Source organism: Dromiciops gliroides, chromosome X (genome assembly GCF_019393635.1).
Source record: "Dromiciops gliroides isolate mDroGli1 chromosome X, mDroGli1.pri, whole genome shotgun sequence".
In the NCBI taxonomy this organism is placed as follows: Eukaryota; Metazoa; Chordata; class Mammalia; order Microbiotheria; family Microbiotheriidae; genus Dromiciops; species Dromiciops gliroides.
The window spans coordinates 61,837,815-61,863,414 of NC_057867.1; the positions used below are offsets into that span (position 1 = coordinate 61,837,815).

Below are 25,600 nucleotides of genomic sequence, written 5' to 3' on the forward strand. Positions count from 1 at the left end.
ACTGGTGCCTGCTTCCTGGGACCTTCCTTTTCACTGCCCTAACTTGCTGGAATTGATTTCAAAAAAGCTTTTGGTCTAGGAGATAATATGTGGTATAGTGTAAATATTGGTGTACAGGGAATCAGGAGACTTAGATTTGGGTCCTGCCATAGCTGCTTAGCTCTGTGGCCTTAGGCAAGTCAGTTGGCCTCTCTTGGCCTGTTTTCTTCATCTGGAAAATTATCTCTTAAGTTTTCTTCCAACTTTAAGGTTTTATGAACTCTTATAGGTAAGGGATGTGCTACATAGTCATGTGGTGCAAAGGATAGAATGCTGGACTTGGAGTCAGGAAGACCTATGTTGAATCTGGCATCAGACTTGATCCCTGACAAATCACTTAACCTATCTCAGCCTCAGTTTCCTGATCTATAAAATGAGAATGATCATAGCACCCACCTCACAGTGTTGTTGTGAGAATCGAGTGACATAACATATGTAGAGTGCTTGTAAACTTTAAAGTGCTCTGTAAATGGCAGCTAGTGTTATTATTATTACTACTAGGCATAATGTGTTAAGTTCTATCCAAGAGGTATTTGACATGGATAAGATTTTGACAGACAGATTTACAGAAGGGGATGGCATCTAGGAGGAGGCAACAGCATGAGCAAAGATAGAGAAGCAGGAAAATATGCTACTTCATGGATTTTTAGAAGCAGATGTGGCCTATCAAACTTCAACACATGAATGAAAGCGATCCACTACATTAATGCATATTAACTTCTAACAAATCGTATTCTTGTCAGCCATTGAAATTTGGAAATGAGTTTTAGGGTAGTTACATCCTTAACTTGCTGTCACTATTTTTGTGATCTTTGTCTTCCTGTGTATTTTTTAAAAAAATACGTTTATTTTAATTCCTTGTTCTTTACTGTTGTCTTCACTGCTTATAGCACCTACTTTCCACTAGGTGGCAACATCACCCATAAGACCCTAAGTAGAGGCTATTTGATAATCCTAACCCTAATAGCTAGTATTTTATAGTGCTTAAAAATTTTGCGAAGCACTTTACCTATAGTATCCTATTTGATCCTCCCAGCAACCCTGTGAGATAGGTGCTACTATTATCCCCATTTTATACATGAGGAGACCGAGGCAGATAGATGTTAGATGTTGATCCTCCCAACAGGATCAAGTGGCTGTGACTGAGGCAAGATGGAAGCTCAGGTCCACCTAGATGTGCTGTGGAAGATTAGGAATGATTTTCGGACTATAGAAAGCAGAGCTGGAAGGTACCTTTGAGATCTTCTGTTGCAGGGCTTCTTAACCCTTAGGGATATGTGGATGGATTTCAGGAGGTCCAGGAGCTTAAGTGGCAAAATGGCATTTTTATTTTCAGTAACCTCTAATTGGAACTTCCATTATTTAAAAACATTATTCTGGGAGTAAGTCCATAGGCTTTATTGGATTGCTAAGGAGGTCCATGACAAAAATAGGTTAATAACCTCTGATCTAGTGACTAAATGATAGTCTATCCCCCTCATTTTATAGATAAGGAACCTGAGGACCAGAGAGGGGAAATGACCTCAAGTTTTCAGCTGTCTACCAGACATCTGGAAGGAGATGTCTCATAAACAGTTTTTTAATTTTTAAAATTTTTTAAAATTTAATTTTTTTACGGGGCAATGGGGGTTAAGTGACTTGCCCAGGGTCACACAGCTAGTAAAGGTCAAGTGTCTGAGGCTGGATTTGAACTCAGGTCCTCCTGAATCCAGGGCCGGTGCTTTATCCACTGCACCACCTAGCCGCCCCCATAATAAACATGTTAAAAACTGAACTCCAAATCTTCCCGACTCTCATGCTAGGGCTCATTCTGCTACCTCAGTCCCCTAATGGTTAGTGATATTTGAGGGGACCTGGAGCTGGTCTTGCTGAACTGCCATGGTGAGTGATTAGCTCAGGAACACCCCAGATAAGCTGGCAGCAGCCTGAACAAAAAGGCTGATCCTGAGGAACCCAACAAGTTGGATTTTGTTCAGCTTGGTGAATCTGGTTCTCTCTCAGTCACTATGGAAATTGGGGACCCAAAGAGTTCTGAGAATAGTTGAACCTCAACGATATTCTGGGGATATAGTCTCCTTCTTTGTTTCTCAGTCCCAGTCTTGTTTCTGTGCTTAATTTCCTCCATGGAGCCTCCTTTTTTAGATGATGTTTTTCTCTTGTGTCCTACTCTTTGTGACCCCATGGATTATGGGCTTTTCTTGGCAAAGATACTGGAGTGGTTGGCCATTTCCTTCTCCAGCGGATTAGGGCAAACAGAGGTTAAGTGACTCTTACCCAGGGTCACACAGTTAGTAAGTGTCTGAGTTCAGATTTGAACTCAGGTCTTCCTGACTCCAGGCCCATCATTCTGTCTACTGAGTCATCTCACTGCCTCCCTTTCTTGGATAGTATCATTTAGTTCTATTTGAACTCAGTGGTTTTCTTACTAAAAGAGAATATAAAACTTAGCAGGATTTGCTTTTATGCTATTTCATTGTCCCTAAGGTTCAGGGAGAAGAGGGAAAAGGTAAACTGCAGTAAGGAGATCTTTAGTACAGTCATGGCCTGGAGGGTGCAGCTGCCAACTAGCTCTTCCTTTTGATAATATAGGCTATGGACGTTATAGCCCTATAGTTGCTGTATTCTCCCAAGTCTCACATTCCTTTGGTTTCTTGTTAGGTGGCAACCTCTTGGACTCCCCAGGTTCCTCTGGTGGCAAAAGACATAGCATTTCAAGTCAGTGCAGGAAAGCAAACTCTAACAGTTGAGAAAATGGCAGGTTTCCTCACTGAGAAACTATGGCAAATACATATTTTGCTACCTGAATTCTATCACATGGGAAGTAGAAGAGCTGGGACCTCTGTCCAACATTCTGTACATCTATTTCCCCAGAAAAACTCTCTAGGCTGCTCGTGAGTCAGGAAGCAGAGCTGAGTGCTTTCAATGACCTAAGATGAGTCATTCTGTAACATATGTCTTAGGACTCCTTGAAAGGGCTTTGTAATTTTAGACAAGCAATTATTGAAAGAGATGCTTTGGTTTAGAAAAAAAATATTTCTATCTTCTGTTTTGAGAATGGAAAAGTTTCTGGCAGCCACATAGATAGACAGATAGATATGGTATATGTGTGTATGGTGTGTGTATTTATGTGTGGTGTTTATGCCACACATACACCATATATGTGTATGTATATACATATATATCAGGCTGGGTACCTAGCAAACACTAAATGAGAAGCCTTGCTATAGTTGATTAATGCCCCCCAGTTCCAAAAGACAACATTGGCTTGGAGGAGGTCTTTGGAACACAAAGTTCCTGACATAGATAGAGAACGCGATGCTGATCATCATGAAGATCCAGGAGATACAGTTGGCCTTTAGATCACTGAAGGGTAGCTATGTTACTGTCTGTTCCATCGAGGGTGGCCTCGGCGAGACTGTGACTTAGGCCCAGCTAGCTGATCAAAGCCTTCTTTAAATTCTCCTGGCCTGGTGTGTGTGTGTGTGTGTGTGTGTGTGTGTGTGTGTGTGTGTGTGTATGTGAAGATTGGTTCTAATCTCTAGTACAGGGTGACGTTTCAGAACTCTAGTTTTGCAGGGCCAGGGGGCCAGGCAGGTTAATAGACATATATACCCTTCATGGGCTGATCATTTTCAAAGAAATAGAATACAACTAAATTCACTTAATACTAAAGCATCTTTATCCACCTCCTTTATCTTTGGACTCTAGAGGTATAGAAGTTCTGGTAGCTTCAAAAAAATGGTACTTCAAATGTTTCCTCCATTTCCATCTACCCAGAGCTAACCTAACAACTGCTGCATGATGCAGTAAGGGACTAGGAGTCCTTGTTCACTTATAATCAAATAGTTCTTTTTATGCCTGCACATTGCTTCACTACTCACTTAATGGACTTTCTCCAATGGCCCTAATTTATGTGATTATCTCCAAAACGCAAACTCCTACTTGGATGATCTTCCTTTTTTTCTCTTTTCAAAAAGTGTGGGTTTTTTTGGTAAATTGAAATCCATTTCCAGAAATAAAAGGTTCTCCTGAAGATAAACATATGAGTGCCCTTTGCTTCTCTTCCATGGCTTGTTCAGGTGCTTAGAATGGCTTGCTTCTGCCCAGCTGCTTTTCTCCAGGATTTTGTATTTCAAAAAGATCTGGTAGTTTCAAGGACATAGACTAGTGATAATGATCCCTCCTGTGTATAGAGCTCTTGACCATCTATCATTCACGTATGTTATCTCATTTGATCCTTACAACAATCCTGTTAAGAGGCAGATCAGGCATTATTGAACCTACAGAATTGTAATATTAGAGCTGCAAGGGATCTTAGAGATTAGGTAGCCTATCCCTCTCATTTGGTGCAAAGTGCCTGGGACATTGGAGACACTTAAATGTTTGTTGTATTATTGAATTTTACAGATGAGAAAACTCAGGCCCAGAGAGGAGAAAAGATTTGTCCAAGGTCACAGATTTAGCAAGTAGAAGAGTCTGGATCCAAGTTCAGTGCCCTTTTCACTCTACTCCATTTTACTGATAAGGTAACAGAGCCATAGAGAGGAGAAGCAATTGGCTAAGCTCTGACATTGACTTAGTGAGAGAGTTTGGGTCCAAACCGCCAGTTTCTGATGTTCAGACTAGAACTTTTTCTACTGTGGTAATTCAATGGTCACTACAGTACTGAGTACACAGTGCTGACCTGTACATATTTCTTGACTGCTATAGTGGGGGCTCTGGCGGGATTCTTGGCAAGGTAAGAAAAGCTTGGTATCAGGGTACAAAGGTAGGAGATGGAATGAATACCAATTTCAGGGAGCAGCAAATAGGCCCAGTTAGTTAGAATGTCGAGTACATGAAGGGGAATAATGTGAAGTCAGTCTGGAAAGTTAGGCTGGAGCCAGACTGTGAAAGGCTTTGAATGCCAAACTGAATTCTCATTTGATTCTTTTTTTAAAAAAATATTTATTTATTTTAGTTTTCAACATTTGTTTAGATAAGATTTCCAATTTCAAATTTTTCTCCCTCCCTCCCCTCCCTCCCCCTCTCCCGTAGACAGCAGGTAATCTGATATAGGTTATATATATATATATATGTAATAACATTAAACATATTTCTGTATTAGTTATGTTATACGAGAAGAATCAGAACAAAAAGGAAAAAACCTCAAAAAAGAAAAACAACAGCACCAAAACCAAAAGAAATAGTATGGTTCAATCAGCGTCCGTATTCCACAGTTCCTTTTTTCTGGATTTGGAGAGCCTTTTCCATCATGAGTCCTTTGAAACTTTCTTGTACCGTTGGATTGGTGAGAAGAATCCAGTCCATCACAGTTGATCAACACATAATGTTGATGATACTGTGTACAATGTTCTCCTGCTTCTGCTCATCTCACTCATCATCAGCCCATGCAAGTCCTTCCAGGTTTCTCTGAACTCCTCCTGCTCATCATTTCTTACAGCACAATAGTATTCCATTACATTCATATACCACAACTTGTTCAGCCATTCCCCAATGGATGGGCATCCCCTCAATTTCCAATTCCTTGCCACCACAAAAAGAGCAGCTATAAATATTTTTGTACATGTGAGTCCTTTTCCCTTTTTTATGATCTCTTTGGGAAAAAGACCCAAAAGTGGTATTGCTGGGTCAAAGGGTATGCACAGCTTTATAGCCCTTTGGGCATAACTCCAAATTGTTCTCATTTGATTCTAGAGGCAAGAAGGAGCCACTGCAAATTGTTGAGCCTGGGTCAGATATGCGCCTTGGGAAGATTCTTTTGGCAGCTCTGTGGATGATGGATTGGAAAGGAGAGAGAGAAGCACAGAAACTAATTAGGAAGCTATTGCAATAGTATAGGTAAGAGGTAATGGGTGCCTAGTTTAGGATGATGACCATGCAAACAGAGAGAAAGGGATGGTTGGGAGAGAAGCTGTGGAGCCAGAATGGACAAGAATTGGCAATTGATTGGATATGAATGGTTAAGGACAATGGAAAGCTAAGGATGACTTTGAGGTTGTGAAACTGGGTGAGGGAAAGGATTGTGGCACCCTCAACAGAAATGGGGAAATTCAGAGAAGAAATGGGTTTAGGGGAGAAGATGATGAGTTCTGTTTTAGACTTATTTTGTTAGAGTTGCCTCTTAGAATCCAGGTGTTGATATCCAGTATGAAGTTGGTGATGTGGCACCAGAAATCAGGAGAGAGATTAGGACTGGATTGAAAGACTGGGGAACCATTGCCATAGATAGATATGATCATTGAATCCTTGGGAGCCAAAGAGCCATTGAGAAAAGTGTATAGAGATAGAAGAGAAGAGGGTCTAGGGTGGGGCCTAAAGGGATACCTCGAGTCAGAAGGCTGGATAGATGAAGAATTGAATTGTGTACCTGATGATCTGGCTGTTAGAAAGGAAGTCTGGCTGTTTCTTTAGTGAACGCTTACAGACTAAGATCACTTGTAATTTCTGTGACCTTTAGGCTCTAATGTATGATAAGAGCATCGGTTCAGAGGTGGAAGGGATCTTTGAGGACATCTTGTATAATTCCCTCATTTTAAAAGTGAGGAATCTGAGGTCTAAACAGGGAAAGTTACTGTATAGAGTTATGTTATGTTATATTGTTTGTCCTTCATTCTCCAAGAGGATCATGATATAGGAGTGATGTCATGGCTTGCAGTGAATTGGATTTAAGTGAGGGAGGGCTGTGCAAGGTAACCAATCTCACTCTCCTCCAGAGCTACCTGGGCCAGTCCAGTGGCAAGATATACATCAGGATGACTGGAGAGGACCCCAGATGTTTAAGACAATTGGGGTTAAGTGACTTGCCCAGGGCCACACAAATAGCTAGCAAGTGTCTGAGGTGAGATTTGAACTCAGGTCCTCCCAACTTAAAGGCCAGTGCTCTATCCACTGTGTCATCTAACTGCTCCTACTGTATAAAGTAGTAAAAAGGGAAATGTAATTTTGTGTTCTCTCTTCTCCTGTTGAAATCTCATCCTTTAGAACCCAGCTCAAACGTCAACTTCTCTATTAAGCTTTGCAGGAATTTTCCCTCCCCAACCCCAAGCTGGAAACTCTTTGTCCCTCTGAATCCTCATGGCACCCAGTACTTCTTCTGCATCTATCATATTCTATGTTTTATCTTCACTAATGTCCTCCTAACAGTATCTTATCATGAGGCATCATGGATCCTCTAAGGTTATGCCAGTGGGGATTGCCCATCTGAAAGGACTTCAAATACAGACCCAATGATAGGCTTTCTGCTGTTGGAGGACCAGTCTGGCTAAGTTCAGAGAGGCTCACCTGGCCACAAAGTGACAGATTTTTTGGTTAGAGCAACTACTCAAAGATCTACATAGGCATAGATGGGTTGTGATCTGTGGGATCAGTAGCCACAGAAAGAAAATCATGGCTTCTGAGTATATTAAGGAAATTATTTGTGACCAAAAAAATTCCTAGAATGACCTTTATAAAATAATGGCAAAAGTGAAAAAAGCAGAACTGAAAGAACTGAGTACACAGGAAAAGTGAATTTCATTTAAATTAATTAAACATTTCTTAAGTACCTACTATGTGCCAGGTACTGTGCTAAACATTGGAAATACAAAAAGAAGCAAAAGACAGTCTCTGTCCTCAAGAAGCTCCTAATCTAATGGACGAGAGATTTAGATAAATGGGGGGAAAAGAGGAAAGGGAACAACATAAAAGAGACCAGCATGGATGTAACATTGGGTAGGAGTGAGAGACAAAGTCGAATAGATAAGGTGGTACTGGCTCATGGAGAGTCTTAAATACCAGGGCGAGGAGTCTGGACTTGGTTCTCATTGTATTAGATGATTTCTAAGGACCTTTCCTACTCTAAATCCTTTGATCCTGTAACCCTGTAGGACACTGAGAGCTATTGAAGATTTTTGAGCAGAGGAGTGACAGATACACAACTGTGTATGAGGAAGGTTAGTATGACAGTGTATGCAGGTTAGATTGGGGAAGGAAGAGGGACAGGAGTCATGGAGACCATTTAGGTTATTAGACTACTCCAAGCATGAAGTGATAGCCTGAACTAGGACAGTGACAAATGGATGCAAAGGAAGAGATAGATAAGAGAGACATCACCACCTGTGGGATTTTGGGAAAGTTCTTCTTTTCTGGGCTTCCATTTTCTCCTCTGTAAAATCAGAGGATTGTACTAAATTGTCTTTTTTCCTTCATTTTCTTTTTTTCTTTTTAAAAATTTTCTTAATTGCATGTAAAGATATTTTTGAGTTGCAAATTTTTCTCTCACCCTCACTTCCCTCCCCCATCCTGAGGCCAGGAAGCAGTTTGATATAGGTTGTACATTACAATCATGTTAAACATATTTCCACATTAAACAGAACGAAAGGAAAAAAAAACCACAAGAAAGAATAAACAAGAACAATAACAAAAATGCAACAACAAAAGTGAAAATAGTATGCTTTCAGTCTGCATTCTGACTCCATAGTTCTTTTTCTGAATGTGGAGAGCATTTTCCACCATAAGTCTTTTGGCATTGTCTTGGATCATTGTATTGCTGAGAAGAGTTAAGTATATCACAATTGATCATCACAAAATGTTGTTGATACTGTATACAATGTTTTCTTGGTTCTGCTTATTTCACTCAGCATCAATTTGTGTAAGTCTTTCCAGGTTTTTCTGAAATCCATCTGCGTATCATTTCTCCCTTCCCTTCCCTTCCCTTCCCTTCCCTTCCCTTCCCTTCCCTTCCCTTCCCTTCCCTTCCCTTCCCTTCCCTTCCCTTCCCTTCCCTTCCCTTCCCTTCCCGCCCCCCCTCTTTCTTTCAGTGGGGCAATGAGGGTTAAGTGACTTGCCCAGGGTCACACAGCTAGGAAATGTCATCTGTCTGAGGCCAGATTTAAACTCAGGTCCTCCTGAATCCAGGCCTGGTTTTTTATCCACTACATTACCTAGCTGCCCCCCAGTATCATTTTTATAGCACAATAGTATTCCATTACATTCATATACCACAACTTGTTTAGCCATTCCCCAATTGATGGACATCCCCTCAACTTTCAATTCGTTGCTGCTACAAAAGGAGCAGCTATGAATATTTTTATACATGTGGATCCTTTTCTCTTTTTTATAATCTCTTTGGGATATAGACCTAGTAGTGGTATTGCTGGGTCAAAGGGTATGCACAGTTTTATAGCCTTTTGGACATGGTTCCAAATTGCTCTCCAGAATGGTTGGATCAGTTCACAGCTCCACCAGCAGTGTATTAGTGTTCCAATTTTCCCACATCTTCTCCAAAATTTATCATTTCCCTTTTTTGTCATATTAGCCAATTGGATAGGTATGAGGTGGTACCTCAAAGTAGTTAAAATTTTTTTTAATTTAAATTTAAATTTATTTTATTTAAATTTAATTTTTTTGGCAAGGCAATTGGGGTTAAGTGCCTTGCCTAGGGTCACACAGCTAGTAAGTGTTAAGTGTCTGAGGGCAGATTTGAACTCAGGTCCTCCTGACTCCAGGGCCAGTGCTCTATCCACTGTGCCACCTAGCTGCTCTCAAAGTAGTTTTAATTTGCATTTCTCTAATTGGTAGTGATTGAGAGCATTTTTTCATGTGGTTGTAGATAGTTTGAATTTCATTATCTGAGAACTGGCCGTTCATATCCTTTGACCATTTCTCAATTGGGGAATGACTTGTATTCTTGTATATTTGATTCAGTTCTCTATATATTTTAGATATGAGGCCTTTATCAGAAACACTGTCTGTAAAGATTGTTTCCCAGATTTCTGCTTTCCTTCTAATTTTATTTACATTGGTTTTGTTTGTGCAAAAACTTTTTAATTGAATGTAGTCAAAATGATCCACTCTGTATTTCATAATGTCCTCTATCTCATCTTTGGTCTAAATTCTTCCCCTCTCCACAGTTCTGACAAGTAAACGATTCCTTCCTTTTCTAATTTGCCTATGGTATCACCCTTTATGTCTAGATCTTGTACCCATTTTGGCTTTACTTTGGTGTATGGTGTAAGATGTTGGTCTGTGCCTACTTTCTGCCATACCATTTTCTAGTTTCCCCAGCAGTTTTTGTAAAATATTGAGTTCTTATCCTAGAGGCTATAGTCTTTGAGTTTATCAAACAAGAGATTGTTATATTCATTTACTACTGTGTTTTGTATGCCTAACCTATTCCACTGATCCTCCTCTCTATTTCTTAGCCAGTATCAAATAGTTTTGAGGATTACTGCTTTATAATATAGTTTTAAATCTGGTACAGCTAGGTCACCTTCCTTTGCATTTTTTACATTAATTCCCTTGATATTCTTGACCTTTTGTTCTTCCATATGAATTTTGTTATTGTTTTTCTAGCTCTATGAAATACTTTTTTGGTAGCTTTATTGGTATGGCACTGAACAAGTAAATTAATTTAGGAAGAATTGTCATTTTTATTATATTAGCATGGCCTATCCATGAGCAATTTATATTTTTCCATTTGTTTAGATCTGATCTTATTTGTGTAAAAAGTGTTTTGTAATTGTGTTTGTATAGTTCCTGGGTTTGCCTTGGCAGGTAGACTCCCTAGTATTTTATATTGTCTACAGTTATTTTAAATGGAATTTTCTCTTTCTATCTCTTGCTGCTGGACTTTGTTGGTCATATATAGAAATTCTGATGTGGGTTTATTTTATATCCCGCAAAAGTAGTTTTTTAGTTGATTCTTTAGGATTTTCTAAGTATACCATCATATCATCTGCAAAGAGTGATAGTTTTGTTTCTTCCTTGCATATTCTAATTCCTTCACTTTCTTTTTCTTCTCTTATTGCTAAGGCTAACATTTTTAGTACAATGTTGAATAATAGTGGTGATAATGGGTATCCTTGTTTCATCCCTGATCTTATTGGGAATGCCTCTAACTCATCCCCATTGCATACAATGCTTGCTGATGGTTTAAGATAGATACTGCTTATCATCTTAAGGAAAGCTCCATTTATTCATTATGCTCTCTAGTGTTTTAAATAGGAATGGGTGCTGTATTTTGTCAAAAGTTTTCTCTGCATGTTTTGAGATAATCATGTGATTTTTGTTATTTTTGTTATTGATGTGGTTGATTCTGTTGATAGTTTTACTAATATTGAACTAGCTCTGCATTCCTGGTATAAATCCCACCTGGTCATAGTGTATTATCCTGGTGATAAATTGCTGTAATCTCTTTGCTAATATTCTATTTAGAATTTTTGCATCAATATTCATTAGGGAGATTGGTCTACATTTTTTCTCTGTTTTTGTTCTTTCTGGTTTAGGTATCAGCACCATATTTGTCTCAGAAGGAATTTGTAGATTGTCTTTTGCAGCTCTCTGATCCTGTGGTGCTGCCTCCTTTCTTCCCTTTTTAAAAATTGGGATTTTGAATTTTGAATTTAAACACTAAAAGAGAGAGCATTTTCACAAACAACATAAAAATTGTATTCTCTTTGAAACCATGGAACCTCATTATACATTCCTTACTTAAAAAAACCCCAACTTATCAATTCTACACATTGCTTTCAAAACTGTCCTGTTTGTGTTTCTTTCTGTTCTCTTTTGCACATTTCAAAAATGTTACAATGCTCTCTTTTTTTCTTGGCCTCATTCTTGTTCCCCCCCCCACCCCCACTTCATTAACCTAGAGTAAGGAAGGAACAAAAAACCCTCCTTGTAATAAATCAGCCTAGTCAAGCAAAATAAATACACACAGTGGCCCTGTCCAGATATGTTTGTCTCTTTCTGCATCTTGTGTCCATCACCTTTGGTCAGGAGGTGTGGGCATCATGTTTCATCATAGATCTCTTGGAGACACTGCTGGTCTTTGCTTTGATTGGAGGTCTTAACTCTTTCAATGTTATTTTTTTTTTTACAATGTTGTTGTCATTATAAAAATTGTTTTCTAGATTCTCCTCATTCACAAAGAATCAATTACTACCCAGGACTCTCTGAAATCATCTCTTTTTTTTCATTTCTTAAGGCACAATAATATTCCGTTACATTCATATACCACACTTTGTTCAGCCATTCCCCGATTGTCTAAGAGGCTGCCCATTCTTTTCTTTTCCTTCCCTTCCCCCTTTTAATCTCCCTTCAGGGTAAGGACTTTTGTTCTACTTGTGAATATTCTCTCCCTGGTATTATTTTTGTTGTTGTTGAGTCATTTTCCATAGTGTCCGACTCTTCGTGACCCATTTGGGATTTTCTTGGCAAAGATACTGGAATGGTTTGCCATTTTCTTATCCAGCTCATTTTACAGATGAGGAATGGAGGCAAAGAGGGTGAAGTGACTTGCCTCGAGTTACACAGTTAGTAAGTGTCTGAGGCTGGATTTGCACACAGGTCTTCCTGACTCCGGGACTTGTGCTCTATCCACCATACCACCTAGTTGCCCCTTGGTATTATTCTCTCAATTCACACTCTCCCTGCCTACTCATTACTGTATATATCTCCCCCATCCCTCCCAACCCCCATCTCAGCTTGTTTTACTGTGGAATTTGGTGTTGTTGTTGCTAGTCCTTTATTCTCAAAGAGGACTATGACATTGGGAGCTGATGTCATGACTTGCAGTGAATTGGATTTAAGTGAGGGAGGGTTGTACAAAGTCACCCTCCTTACTCTTTCCTCCAGAGCCATCTGGAGGCATCCAGTAGCAAGATATATATCAGGACGACTGGACATGACCCTGGATATTTAAGGTAATTGGGGTTAAGCAACCTGACCAGGGTCACACAGCTAATAAGTGTCTGAGGTGGGATTTGAACTCAGGTCCTTCCAACTTCAGGGTCACTGCTCTGTGCCACCTAGCTACCCAGAATTTGATGTTTTGTACACCAAATGTGTGTCCAGTCCTCATTTTTCCATTTCAGATAAGGAGTTTCATCTGATTCTTGTTTCCCCTCATCCCTTCCTCCATATTTGTATATTCTTATACATCCCAATGATGAGAAATACAAAATCTGCCCCTCCTTCCTCCTTTCTTCACTCATATGTTCTTCCTTTTACCCTCCCTTCCCTTTTCTCCACTCTAGACCCTCCAACAGAACCAATCCGTCCCCAGGACCTCTGTTTTTATTTAACCCCCTCATTACCCTTTGAAGACATTATGGCTGAGCAGGGATACTTATTTCTTTCTCCCCATTAGAATGTTAGCATCACACCATCTTCCAACACCATCCAATTGCTCAAATAAATATCCTTTTTGAAGTCTCTCTGGAGTCTGTATTTCGAAGTTCCTCCTTAGCTCTGGTCTTTTCATTAGAAATGCATAAAAAATCTTCTCATCAAGTAAGGGTTTTCCCTGTAAGATTATATTCAACTTTTTAGGGTAAATTATTCTTGGTTGTAATCCTATACCGTTTACCTTTTGGAATACTGTATTCCAAGAGCTTCATTTTTAATAGAAGCTGCCAGATCTTGTGTGAACCTGAGTGTAGTTCCTTGGTATTGAACTCCTTTCTGTATATATGAAATGTTTTTTCTTTAGCATGGGAAGTCTGGATTTTAGTTCTCACATTCCTGGGACTTTTTCTTTTATTTTCATTATTGTTTTAGGACAGGAATGGTAGATCTGATACATCAGGACAGTTTTCATTTATGAATTCTTCAAATATAGTGTCCAGGCTTCTTTTTTGGTGATGATTTTCAGGGAGTCCAATGATTCTTAAATTATCTCTCTCCTTGACCTGTTCTTGAGATCAGTTGTTTTTGATATCAGATCCATTACATTTTATTCTATTTTTTCAATATTTTGATTTTGTTTCTGATATAGTGGGAAAATGGGGTACGGGTTGGGGTTCTTAGGAATTCCTCTTTAAAGAATTACACCCTCTTGCACACAAAACGTAGTTAGAACAAGGTGATAGTTTATTTAGGAGCAAGGGAAGGGAAGGGTGGGGGAGGGAAACCATGAAAGAAATCCTTAGACTTTTCATGGGGAGATTTGGCATAAAGCACATGGCTCAGAGGTACCAAATCTCCTCGAACAGGAGACCGGAAGGTACTTTTATAGATGACTGATGGGGGTGGACCATCTGCCCGTGAAAAGTTCCTTTAGTGAGAGAGGACCATCCCCCACTGGTGGTAGCTGGGGGAATTGGGTGAGCAGTGGAGGACCATCCCCCACTGGTAGTGACTAAAGGAATTGGGTGAGGGGTGGCTATGGATCCCTCTTCAGGACACAAAGGCCAAAGCCACACCCAAACTTATCTCCCCAGGATAAGGGAGACTGGAATGAAGGGTAGGAATCCCAAGCTAGCTCAGTCCGATTTGGTTCCTCTAGGCGTTATCTGTCCTCTGGTTTAGTTTCTCAAGGAGAAGATTCCTTGGTGTGCCCCAGAGAAATTCTGGGGTGCTCTGCGCCCCATGACATTTCTAATATTTCTTACTGTCTCATGGAGTCATTGATTTCTATGTGGTATCTTCTACTTTTCAGGAAGTCCATTTCTTGAGTAAGGTTTACTTCTTTTTCTTCCAAGGTACTTATTCTCCTTCCAATTCTTTCCTTAAGAGCTTTTATTTCATTTTTAAAAATCTCTTGCTTAATTTTGTCTAGGTATTCATGTAATCCTTGTAGAAAATGTATATTTTCCTTTGAATCTCTGCTTGTGGTTCTTATAAAGTTAGAGTTAAAATCCTTTTTGTACTGGTCAGTATACTTTTTACTTACTTATCTATCCAGTTTTAGTTCCTGAACTGGGGCTTTGTGCCAGGGCTAGACTTTGCCCCATACCACACTTTTGGGTAGGCAGTCAGCCCTTTTCCATTTTGCCCTTCATTCCCTGGGTCCTTGTGCTGACCTCTTTAAACTACACTTCTGACACCCCCATTTCAGCTACCTACTCCCCCACCCCATTTCATCTTTCTTTTACATTTTATCTTCCCCCATTAGAATGTAAACTATTTTCCCAGTGCTTAGCACATAGTAAGAATTTAATTGGGATTAACCCCTCTCCTGGATCTTTGTGATTCAGAGCTTTGGATCTACTGGGCCCTCTCTGGTATCTCAGGACAGTGTTAGGGACCTCAGAGGCTCCGTGGTTCTGAGCACTGCTGTATCATACTGTTCAATTCCTCACTGCTGCTCCTTGGGGCTTTCAGGGTCCCCACCCTAAATGCGTTGGGGCTTTCTCTGGTGAGCCGTCCAGTCTTACTGCCTTTGGACACAGAGCCTTTCAGGCTACAGTCTTGCCTTCCCCGGTAGATCTTTGGAAGCTCCTGGGTTTCTGGCAGACTTTTTGCATAGTTCTTGAGTGGGTGATGTCATTGTAGTTGGACTTCTTGATGTTTTGTGGTTGGGTGCACACTTCAGGGTTTTACTGTAGCAGATATATAGGAGCTGTGTGGCCTGCTTCCTATTTGGGGAGCTGTTTCGGTCTATATTTTCTACAGCTATACCAGCCTTGCCACTTCCATGCAAAATAAAGCAATTGCTCCTGCTGAGGAGGCCACACAGCCCCAAGACCTTGTAGCGGCTGCCACTTTTCCTGCCCTCAGTCCAGTCCAGTAGAGTGTGGTCTCTCCCATGGACCTTCCCACAAGCATCGTTCTCCTCTCATCCACCTCTCCCTAGAAAGGTACTTGAGAAGTCACTTAGTCCAGCCTATACCTAACAATGAAAGAAGCCCTTCTAGGACATTCCCCACAAATGATATCTGCTTGAAGAACTCTGGTATGTGTGTTGGGGGTGGGAATCCACTCCCTCCCAAGGCAGCTCATTTGGTTATGCAGAACTCCTCATGCCAAGATTAGATTTACCACAGTGCTACTTCTGTTCACTGCATTTGGCACTCTGGGCTCAAGGGAAACATAGCTAATCCTTCTTTTATATAATAAGCCCTTCAATTACTTTTGTTAACTTGGAAATTAAGGAAACAATCAATTTAGGAGAAATAAGGTCTCCAGCTTCTCAACATCCTTCTTAAAATATGGTACCAGAACTGAACACAGTGTATTACTGCCAGTGTTTACCCCCTTCTTCCCTTCACCCCCTTGCTGGACAGTGCTTAATGCTGCCAGTTTCTAGGTAGCTTTTGGTAGCAGCCGGGATCCACTATTGGCTCATATCAATCTCAGGCCACTAAAGCCTTCAGATACTTTTCACGCAGATCCTTGTCCTTGCATTGTAGCTGCTTGGTCATTACATGGGCTATCTTCCCCCTTTACAAGAAGAGCCACACCCCTAGTTCGGAACCTAGATTGGCACAGTGTGCCTCATCCAGCTTTGAGCTAGTGAGAACAGGTTGGTTTTACTCTTTGGGGTCTTTGGCCCTTTGGCCCTACCTAGCTCGAGGTTCTCTCACCTTTCTCCTGAGTCAGCCATTTTCTAATAGAATGTAAGCTCTTTGAGAGTGCACATTATTTCATTCCTTGTATTTGTTGGGGTTTTTTGTTTGTTTTTGTGGAGCAATGAGGGCTGTGACTTGCCCAGGGTCACACAGCTAGTAAGTGTCAAGTGTCTGAGGCTGGATTTGAACTCAGGTCCTCCTGAATCCAGGGCTGGTGCTTTATCCAGTGCGCCACCTAGCTGCCCCCTTGTTCCTTGTATTTGTATCCCCAGTATCTAGCATAGTGTCTAGCACAACAGATATACTAAATAAATTTTTGTTGTTAGATCAGCTAATTGGTTGTGTTTCCAGAACATCCTTCTTTGGTGATCTCTTGGTACTTTACTGACCATAGCTATATTGGGAGACACACAGCTAGGTGCACAGAAAAATTAAGTAGTTCATCTGAGATCACACAGTGGACCCAGAAGTCCCAAAGCAGGAGCCCTACTTTCCAGGCATGCCCCCTCCCCATTTCTTGGGAACTGATACTTCTCCCTGTGTCCCAGAGACTAGTTTCTTATTCCTCTTTCCACCCACCAGAGACCTCTGCAGGGAAGAGAAATGTGTTACTCAAAGATATACCAATTGGTAATCAGTGAGAGTAAAGACTGAGGACTTGGGAAACAGCTTGATCTGGGACAGAAAACAGGACTTGGACCAGCAGGCAAAAATGCCTTGGTATGAAGAGGTATGATGAACTAAGGCATAGTGATACGATGAAAAGAGCACTGGATTTGGTTTGTGACTTGGCTGTTTGTTAACTGTGTGACCTCAGCTAAATTACTTGACTTCTCTGGGCATCGGTTCACTTCTTGGTTAAATGAGGGGCTTAGACTGGATGGTCTTTATGAAAGACACTGGCAAAATTAGGGAAGTCAGGAAGAGGAGGACCTGGAAAGAATTAGCTACAATGCCCGGTCATACCGTTCTTTACGTAGTCCTGTGTATGAAGAAATATGCTGACAATAGTTAATCATATGTTCAATAAATTGATAATAATAAAAAGTGTTGTGTGACTTTAGAACATTTGGTGTGCTTAATTTGAAAATAAAACGATGAAAGAAGGAAAGGAAAAACAGTCTTAAATCCATTTCCAAGCTGATTCCTCGATGTCAGCCAAGCTATGTTCTAATGGTCTATTTCCCATTTGTGGAAGTTGAATTGAAAAATGTTTCACATCTTTCTCTACAGGTGCCGGTAGCTTACATAATCGGTATTTAAATGAAAGCCCACAATGTTCCTTCGTCTCTGAGGGGGGCCATGACTACATTCTCATAGGGAAAGCATCACAGATTTTAAGACCTTGAAATGCTCCATTCGAATCATGTGTCACTCCATTATTGCTGCTGAGCACTTAGGAGCTGCTTGCTGGGTAGAGAAGTGCCTCTTGGAGGCTGGCTGCCCATTCAGCGTCCACATGGCATGGGGCCTGAGCCATTCTACCTCTGACTGGCTGGAATAGTCCATTTGTTATTTTCCACAATTTTCATTTTTAAAAAGTGCTAATAATCGCAGCTTGCCACAGGCAAGTACATTTCGGAACAGTTTTAAGAACTGAGGAGTGAATGCATCGCCTGTATGCATTCCCATGCTGACCCACACCCAAATTGTAATACTGCCACATTACAATTTGCAGCCAGATGCTAAGGCCGGCATATCATTGATTCCTGAACTTTCTTTTCAATCGTACCATTACTAAGAGCATTTATGTCCCTTAGCTTTTGGACATCTGCTTCACAGACCCCCAGAAAACCCCTGCTATATCCAGTTGTGAGCATAGGTCAGACTGTATTTGTTTTTGGCCTCCTTTCCCTAGACATCTACGAAGTGTGTGTTAATTATTCAACTGATGCTTTCCAACCATCTTGATGAAAACATCCTCTGCTCTCCAGTAATTGTTCAGCCTCTAGCACGCCTCTGTTTGGCTTCCGGAATGAATGCCTAGGTCTCAAAGTGGATGCTGCTCAGCCTTTTCTTGAAGAGGTCAAAAGGAACTCCTCATTGCTGACCCTACGTAAGATGTGGGACTAAGTATTAGAGATACAGGTAAGTGACTTTGCTGCCATTAGAGTTGTCATATTGAGTAGTAATTTTAAGTCTCTGAAGGAGGGATTACACAATAATAACCTACTTATAACTCTGCTTAATCATCTTCTTGCTCTGCATACTCTGCCATGTGGGATCGTTCCAGTAATGCTAGTTTCGATATTGTCTTTATCAATAACAACAGTTGACTAAACCCTCCTGAAAGGTGACTTTACATAATAGGAGTCTCTAATTTGCTGGTCTGCCTGAAGTAAAGTAAATCAATGTGATTAGTAATGGAGTGTGCAGCACGGTAACTCTTTTATGTAAGATTTCCTTTAACCTTTGACTAGTGGACCTAGGGAGACCTAATTCCATTAGAGACAGCAGCATTTTAGTCTTGAAATTGCCTTGGTTTCAGTCTCATTTTATAATGATGAAATTTTATTACTAATTGGTTTACTCTGCTTTCTGAGGAAGCCAAGGTGAGAGGATTTTTTTCGTCTTTGTCTATGTCATATGATGGAAAGAATGCCAAACTAGAAGACAGGAGACTTCAGTTCGGGTCCCAACTTTGTTTTGTCCAAGCTGTGTCTTAGCCGGCAAGGTCGGTTTACACACTTGCCAAATCTCTGAGGGTCCTTTTCAGTGATTTCGTCTGACTTTCTATTCATTGCAAGAATTCCCTCCATTGCCAGTTGGACAGGGAGGTATCCAGACTCCAGCTGAATACTGCTAGTGACAGGGAGTTCACTACCTAATGAGGTCAACTGTTCTACTGTTGACTTCAATCAATCTGTCAGTCAACAAGTGTTTATTCAGTGCCAGATACTGTTAGGTGCTGAGGATACAAAGACAGAAATGAAATAGTCTTTGCCTTTAAAGAGCCTCCATACTATTGAAGAGACAAGGGACATGCATGCATACAGAAGTATATACAATATCTATTCAGGGCATTAAAGGGGGGGAGGCGCTAGCAGCTCTTGGGACAACAAAACGTGCTTGTGCTGAGCTCTGAAGGAAGCTTGGGATTGATTCCAAGAGCTCCATGTAAGGAGGGGGAGTACGTTCCTGGTTGAGAAGATAGCCAGTGCAAAGACAAAGAGACAGGAGATGGAATACTATGAGTACTATGAGTGGAGGGCAGTAAGGAGGGAAGTTTGGCCTGGTAATACTGGGTTTAAAGGGAAGTAATGTTTAATTAATCTGCAAAGGTAGGTTGGGGCCAATTGTGAAGGGTACTGTAAATACCAGAGTACTTTATGTTTGATCCTAGAAGTAACAGGGGGCCACTGGAGTTTTTTGAGTAGGGGAATGAATCGATCTGCCCTTCAGAAAAATCACTTTGGTGGCTCTGTGGAGAATGGCTTGGAGTAGGGAGAGACTTGAGGCAGGGAGGCCAGTTAGGACGGTTTTGCAATCATGAGCTTGGAAGTCCTCATTCCAGCCTCTTCTCCTTATATGGCACTGGATGCTCCCAATAGCTTGGAACCAAATCTTAGTCCTAACAGGTTTCAGACAAGTTTTGTCTTCTGTGCTTGTCTATTGAGAAATCAGCTCTGTCAAAGGAAGAATTATCTGGAGCTATCCAGTGATGCTCTATGGCACCTAGACACAGTTTCACAGAAGCCAGTGCCAGGGTTATTGCCCCTTTCCCAGAAAAGTCCTAGGAGAAATTATTGATCGCTTTCCAAATACCTTCCAACTTTCTTACAGGAACTGAAAAGACACTATTCGGCACCGTGTTTTAGTTTTACTCTTTTCTTGTCCTTAGTATTCTACCTCTGTCTGTTTGGCAAATGGGTCTGAACTTCCACAGTTGATTTCAGCTGGTGTCTGGTTTTGCTTCAGGCTCTCTAGATAGGCAGGAGATCTCCAACTCTGAAGATCATTTCTGACTGTTGTTAACAACCAGCAGTCTTTTTCTGTTTGAATCCTGGGCCTCTCTGTGAAGAATGGATCCAGAGGTGACTTATATTTAGTGACACCTAAAATAGACTACTTTTTATCTCCCCCATCTGCATTGTGGATGGTCCACAAATCTCATTTTCAAACCATTATTCACGTTGTCACCTACCCTACATTAAGTACTGCTCTGCTGATCAAGACTGTTCTCTCCTCTAGCCTGGCAGGAGTTGGATGATTTTTAAGCTCCTAATTCAATCCCACTCAACAATCATTTCTTTTAAACAAAATTTTAGTACACATTTTTACGTCAAGTTTTGAGTTCCAAATTTTATCCCCTCTGCCCTTTCTCCCTTCTCCCCTCCCTGAAGCAGTAAGCAATCAGATATAGGTTAACTATGTGCAGTTACATAAAACATTTCCATATTAGTCATTTTATATGAGAAAACTCAAAAGAAAAAAGGAAAGTGAAAAATTGCATGCTTCGGTCTGTGTTCAATCAATATCACTTCCTTCTTTGGAGGTGGATAGTATGCTTCATCATTAGTCCTTTGGGATTGTCTTCGATCATTACATTGCTAAGAATAGTTAAGTCATTCACAATTCTTCGTTGAACAATATTGTTATCACTGTGGTTCTGCTCACTTCAATTTTCATTAGTTCATACAAGTCTTTCCAGGCCTTTCTCAAATCATCCTGCTTGTCATTTCTTATAGCACGATAGTATTCCATTGCAATCATATACCACAGCATGTTTAGCCATTCCCCAGTTGATGGGCATTCCTTTGATTTCCAATTCTTATCCACCATAAAAAGATTAAATATTTTTGTACAAATAAGTCTTTTTCTCTTTTAGTGGATGTTTTTGGGATATAAAGCTAGCAGTGGTATTACCGGAGCAAATTTATGCACAGTTTTATAGCCCTTTGGGCATAGTTCCAAATTGCTCTCCAGAATGATTGAATCTGTTCACAACTCCACCAATGGTGGATTAGTGTCCCAGTTTTCCCACATCCCCTCCAATATCCAACATTTTCCTTTTTTGTTTTTATTTTCCACTCTGATAGGTGTGAGATGATACCTCAGAGTTGTTTTAATTTGCATTGCATTTGCACTCTGATTTAGAGCATTTTTTTCATAGGGCTACAGATAGCTTTGATTTCTTTGCCTGAAAACTGCCTGTTCATAACCTTTGACCATTTATCAGTTGGGGAATGACTTATATTTTTATAAATTTGACTCACTTCTCTATATATTTGAGAAATGAGGCCATTATCAGTGATACTTGTTGCAAAAATTCCCAGTTTTCTGCTTTCCTTATAATTTTGGTTATATTGGTTTTGTTTGTGCAAAAGGTTTTCAATTTTATATAATCAAAATTTTCTACTTTACATGTTGTAATGCTCTCTATATCTTCTTTCGTCCTAAATTCTTCTCCTGTCCATAAAGCTATTCCATGCTCTCCTAATTTGCTTATGGTGTCACCCTTGATATGTAAATCATGTACCCATTTTGACCTTATTTTAGTGTATGGTGTGATATGTTGGTGTATACCTAGTTTCTTCCAGTTTCCTCAGCAGTTTTTGTCAAATAATGAGTTTTTGTTCCAAAACCTTGGATCTTTGGGCTTATCATATACTAGATTACTATAGTCATTTACTGTAGTGTAATTCATTCCTATTCTATTCCAGTGATCCACCACTCTATTTCTCAGCCAGTACCAGATTGTTTTGATAATTACCACTTTGTAAAACAGTAATTTCTTAACAACTTCCTGTTTATAAAACCTTTGGATAGGCTTTAGGGGAGATATAAAGTTTTAGATAAGATATGGTGCCTACCCTGTTGGGGCTTACAGTTAAGTTGGGGAACAATACACAAACTATACGACAGAGCCATACACAATAAGGGCATAAGAGATGTTCAAAATGCTTTGTATGTTCCAAGGGGAATTTCATTTCTGACAAAAGGGATGGGGAAAACTTTAGGAAAGGTAGAATGGCTATAGATTGTAGAAAGTCTTGAATACCAGACAATAGAACGTTTATTAATTACTTACTGTGTGCCAGGTGCTGTGCTAAGTTCTAGAGGGGGGGGAAGAAGGACTTGGAATAAGCATTTGTTAAGCACCTATAATGTTCTAGGAACTCTGCTAAATGCTTTATAAATAATTTTTTTTGGTGAGGCAATTGGGGTTAAGTGACTTGCCCAGGGTCACACAACTAGTAAATGTCAAGCGTCTGAGGCCAGATTTGAACTCAGGTCCTCCTGAATCCAGGGCCGGTGCTCTATCCCCTGTGCCACCTAGCTGCCCCCAATGCTTTATAAATATTATCTCATTTGATCCTCATAGCAACTCTGTAGGGTAGGTGCTGTTATCCTCATTTTCCAGTTGAGGAAATTGAAGCAAACAGAGGTTAAGTGACTTGCCCGGGGACAAACAGCTAGTAAGTGCCTAGGTCTTGATTTGAACTCAAGTCATCCTGACTACAGGTCCAGTGCTTCCACTATACCACCTTTGGCTTCCAAAGCTCTGGGCATACAAAAACAATCCAGTATTTAGCTTATATTCTAATAGGGGAAGACAGCACATAAAGCGGTACTGTAAAAGGGAGAAAGAATGGAGAGTCTCAAGATGGAGTCATTCTCAGCAGGGTAAGACAGCTAGTGTGGAAGTAGAAGATCAGAGTGAGCCAGAAGTGGAGTGCTTGGGGCTTCTCATGATATGTGGGTTCAGGTCAGGGGCTCACCAATCAGCAAGTTGGCCTCAGAGTGGAGTCCCAAAGATTTTGAACCTGATTTAGTCTCCATTGGAGAGTTTCGAACAGAGTGATGTGACCATATTTATATATTTAATATGTGTGCAATCCATATAAGATATGTATGCTCAAATGGTCTAAATGTGGCTCACGAGAGTCATTTAGAGATAGCTGTAGGATCTTGCCCACCCCTCTTCAAGGAGGAATATGATTCCTTCCTTGAGGAGAATAGGAGAAGGGCCACAAAACTAGGCCCTTTTCCTTCTAGTCCCTTAGAAGGGTATTGGACTAGAATTATATCTATCTGCCCTCTAAATGTTGCTGATTTTGCTTCAAAACAAAATCTGCTTCTCTGGTTTCTATCCCTTAGTTTACACTCACCAGTTTTAACTCTGTCCAACCACTTACCTAAGCAAAACAGCAAATGGAAATGGAGAAGTGATATAAAATATGCCCTCAAAAAGACATGAGTGAATAAACTCTCCTGCTAGGAACAAGTTATCTCCACCCAAAGCAAAAGAGAAGCCCTAATCTCACCTAAGGGGAAAAGCTCCCCAGAGTCTCCAGGGAGACAATCTGGAAATCAGGGACATATTGAGGAGCCAGTTTTCCTTCCATTTCTGGAGTAGGTCCCAGAAAGAGTCTGATACCATATGTGTCCTCTTGAAGAAAAAAATGTTTTTCCTCTCTCAAGCTCTCCACCAATTCTTCCCTCATGCAGGCATGTTGCCTTGTGTCATCATTTTTCTACCAATTTGGAGTTGTGCCTAAGAGATAGCCTAAAAACACCACTAGGCTTGGACGAAAGCCTGTTACATACAGTCAGGAGTATGCTGGTAAATGTTTAACAACTGGTTCCCCTAAATAATCAAAGTGTACCCATGACACACATATAAGTTTAATCTGTGTCATTAACATTCGCTCCATCACTTTCTTAAGTCTATACAATAAACATGACAATAAATCAAGCACTGATTTGGAGCATTTGTGACATGTAAATCCTCATGCTGAAAATTTAACAATTGGCTCCTGAAAGCAGGTTTGAGCTGATGCTAGCACACTCTGTGATTCAACACAGCTGAATTCAAATAGCATTGACACAACTAGTTGAGATTTCCAGGTGGAGCTTTGGAAATATTGCTACTCTAGAGATGTGAGAGAGTGCGCGGCATATTACATATTACAGATTTGCGAATGCCTGCATGGAGGTCATAGTCGAGCACAAATGAAACCCAAGAAAGATGAGTCATGTCAAATTTTTGCTTTAGGTTCTGGAGGATCTGCTTCTGAGAGGTGATGGTGTCCATTCTTGGCCAGGAGTGAGGATCAGATAGTTGGACAGGGTTTGCAGAGTTGAGAGAGGGGTGGGCTTGGAAAATGGGGCAGTTGTACCCCTTTCTAGCATTAACCAAGTCAAACCATCCCAATGGGACTTCATGATTTTTCCAGAAGTGTTGTGAATTTCCAGAAACCAAAGGGCTTTATGTTCAAAGAGAAATCTATACATGTGAGTAAATTAAGGGTTTGTTGATTTCGTCAATTCGGAAGCTCCCTCCACCAACCTAGATCATTATCTAGAACTTAGTAGAGAAGTCTAGGGGAGTTTCCTGAGGCTGAGAGGTAAAGTGACAAATCCCAGAATCCCTTGGCCGGTGTGAAGCAGAAGGAAGATTTGAACCCAGCTCTTTTTGACTTCAAATCCAGCCCTCCAGCCACTAGGTTATGCCACCACTGTATAAACATAGTAACACCTTTCAAATGGGAAGAATAATGATTCCGGCATTATTTAGCAATTTGCTTCACTCATTCTGCTTCTCAGTGCAAACGCCTTAGAGCTTACTGCCCTTGCCAATGTGGCCCAAGACTAAGAAGTCCCTAGTGCTACCTCTTGGCCAGAGCATGGCATTAAGCAGCCCTTAGTCATTCAGTCAACAAGATTTTATTAAGCAGCAGGTACTGAGCTAAGCACTGGGAATACAGAGGAAGGTGAAATATGCTGAATTCCTGTCCTTGGAGAGATCATGTTTTAATGGGGGGGAGACTGCCTGTGTGTTTAGCAAATATACTGAGGAGATGGTAGGTCATTTCAGAGCAGAAGGCACTATCAAGCAGCTGTGGGATGGGCAAGAGAGCATTAGATAGGCAAGGGAGGACAGTGTGGGTTGGTGGCCTGGGAAAGAATTCCTCAAATAGAAGGGAAGGGAGGGCACGGTGAGGATGAAGAACAGGGTTAGGGGCTGGCAGGCAGCTTGATCCCTGCATAGACTGAAGTTGTTTCTCTCTCTTCTATGGTTACCAGCTCCTGAGGGAGAGAGGGCCGGAGAGGATGGCTGCAGGGATCAGTACACACTGTTTCCCCAACTAAAAAAACAACTCAGCGTGCACCCTCCTCAGTCCGCTCAGTGGCTCAGTCTGAAGAGTGCAAAGCAAGCACATGGTAAGTGAGAGCAATGGCTTTTGTACCTTCTCATATGGCATGGTCATCTGGTCCAAATGGGGCTTTACCCTGAGACCTTGGGCTCCTGAATATGGCCAGCCCTTGCCTCATTCTTTGTT

At 40.8% G+C, this 25,600-nt stretch overlaps 2 protein-coding genes across 2 annotated transcripts in view; one reads left to right on the top strand and one right to left on the bottom strand.

The window, feature by feature from the left end:
* Positions 1–25,600, bottom strand: part of LOC122733967 (protein phosphatase inhibitor 2-like) — a 114,831-nt gene that overhangs the window by 33,818 nt on the left and 55,413 nt on the right. The window lies entirely within an intron of this gene.
* MAMLD1 (mastermind like domain containing 1) overlaps positions 1–25,600 on the top strand; it is a 660,207-nt gene that overhangs the window by 33,426 nt on the left and 601,181 nt on the right. Inside the window, exons 3-4 of the mRNA XM_043974332.1 lie at positions 18,172–18,401; positions 25,344–25,481. The gene's annotated coding sequence lies outside the window, so the exon portion shown is untranslated. The remainder of the gene's footprint in view (positions 1–18,171; positions 18,402–25,343; positions 25,482–25,600) is intronic.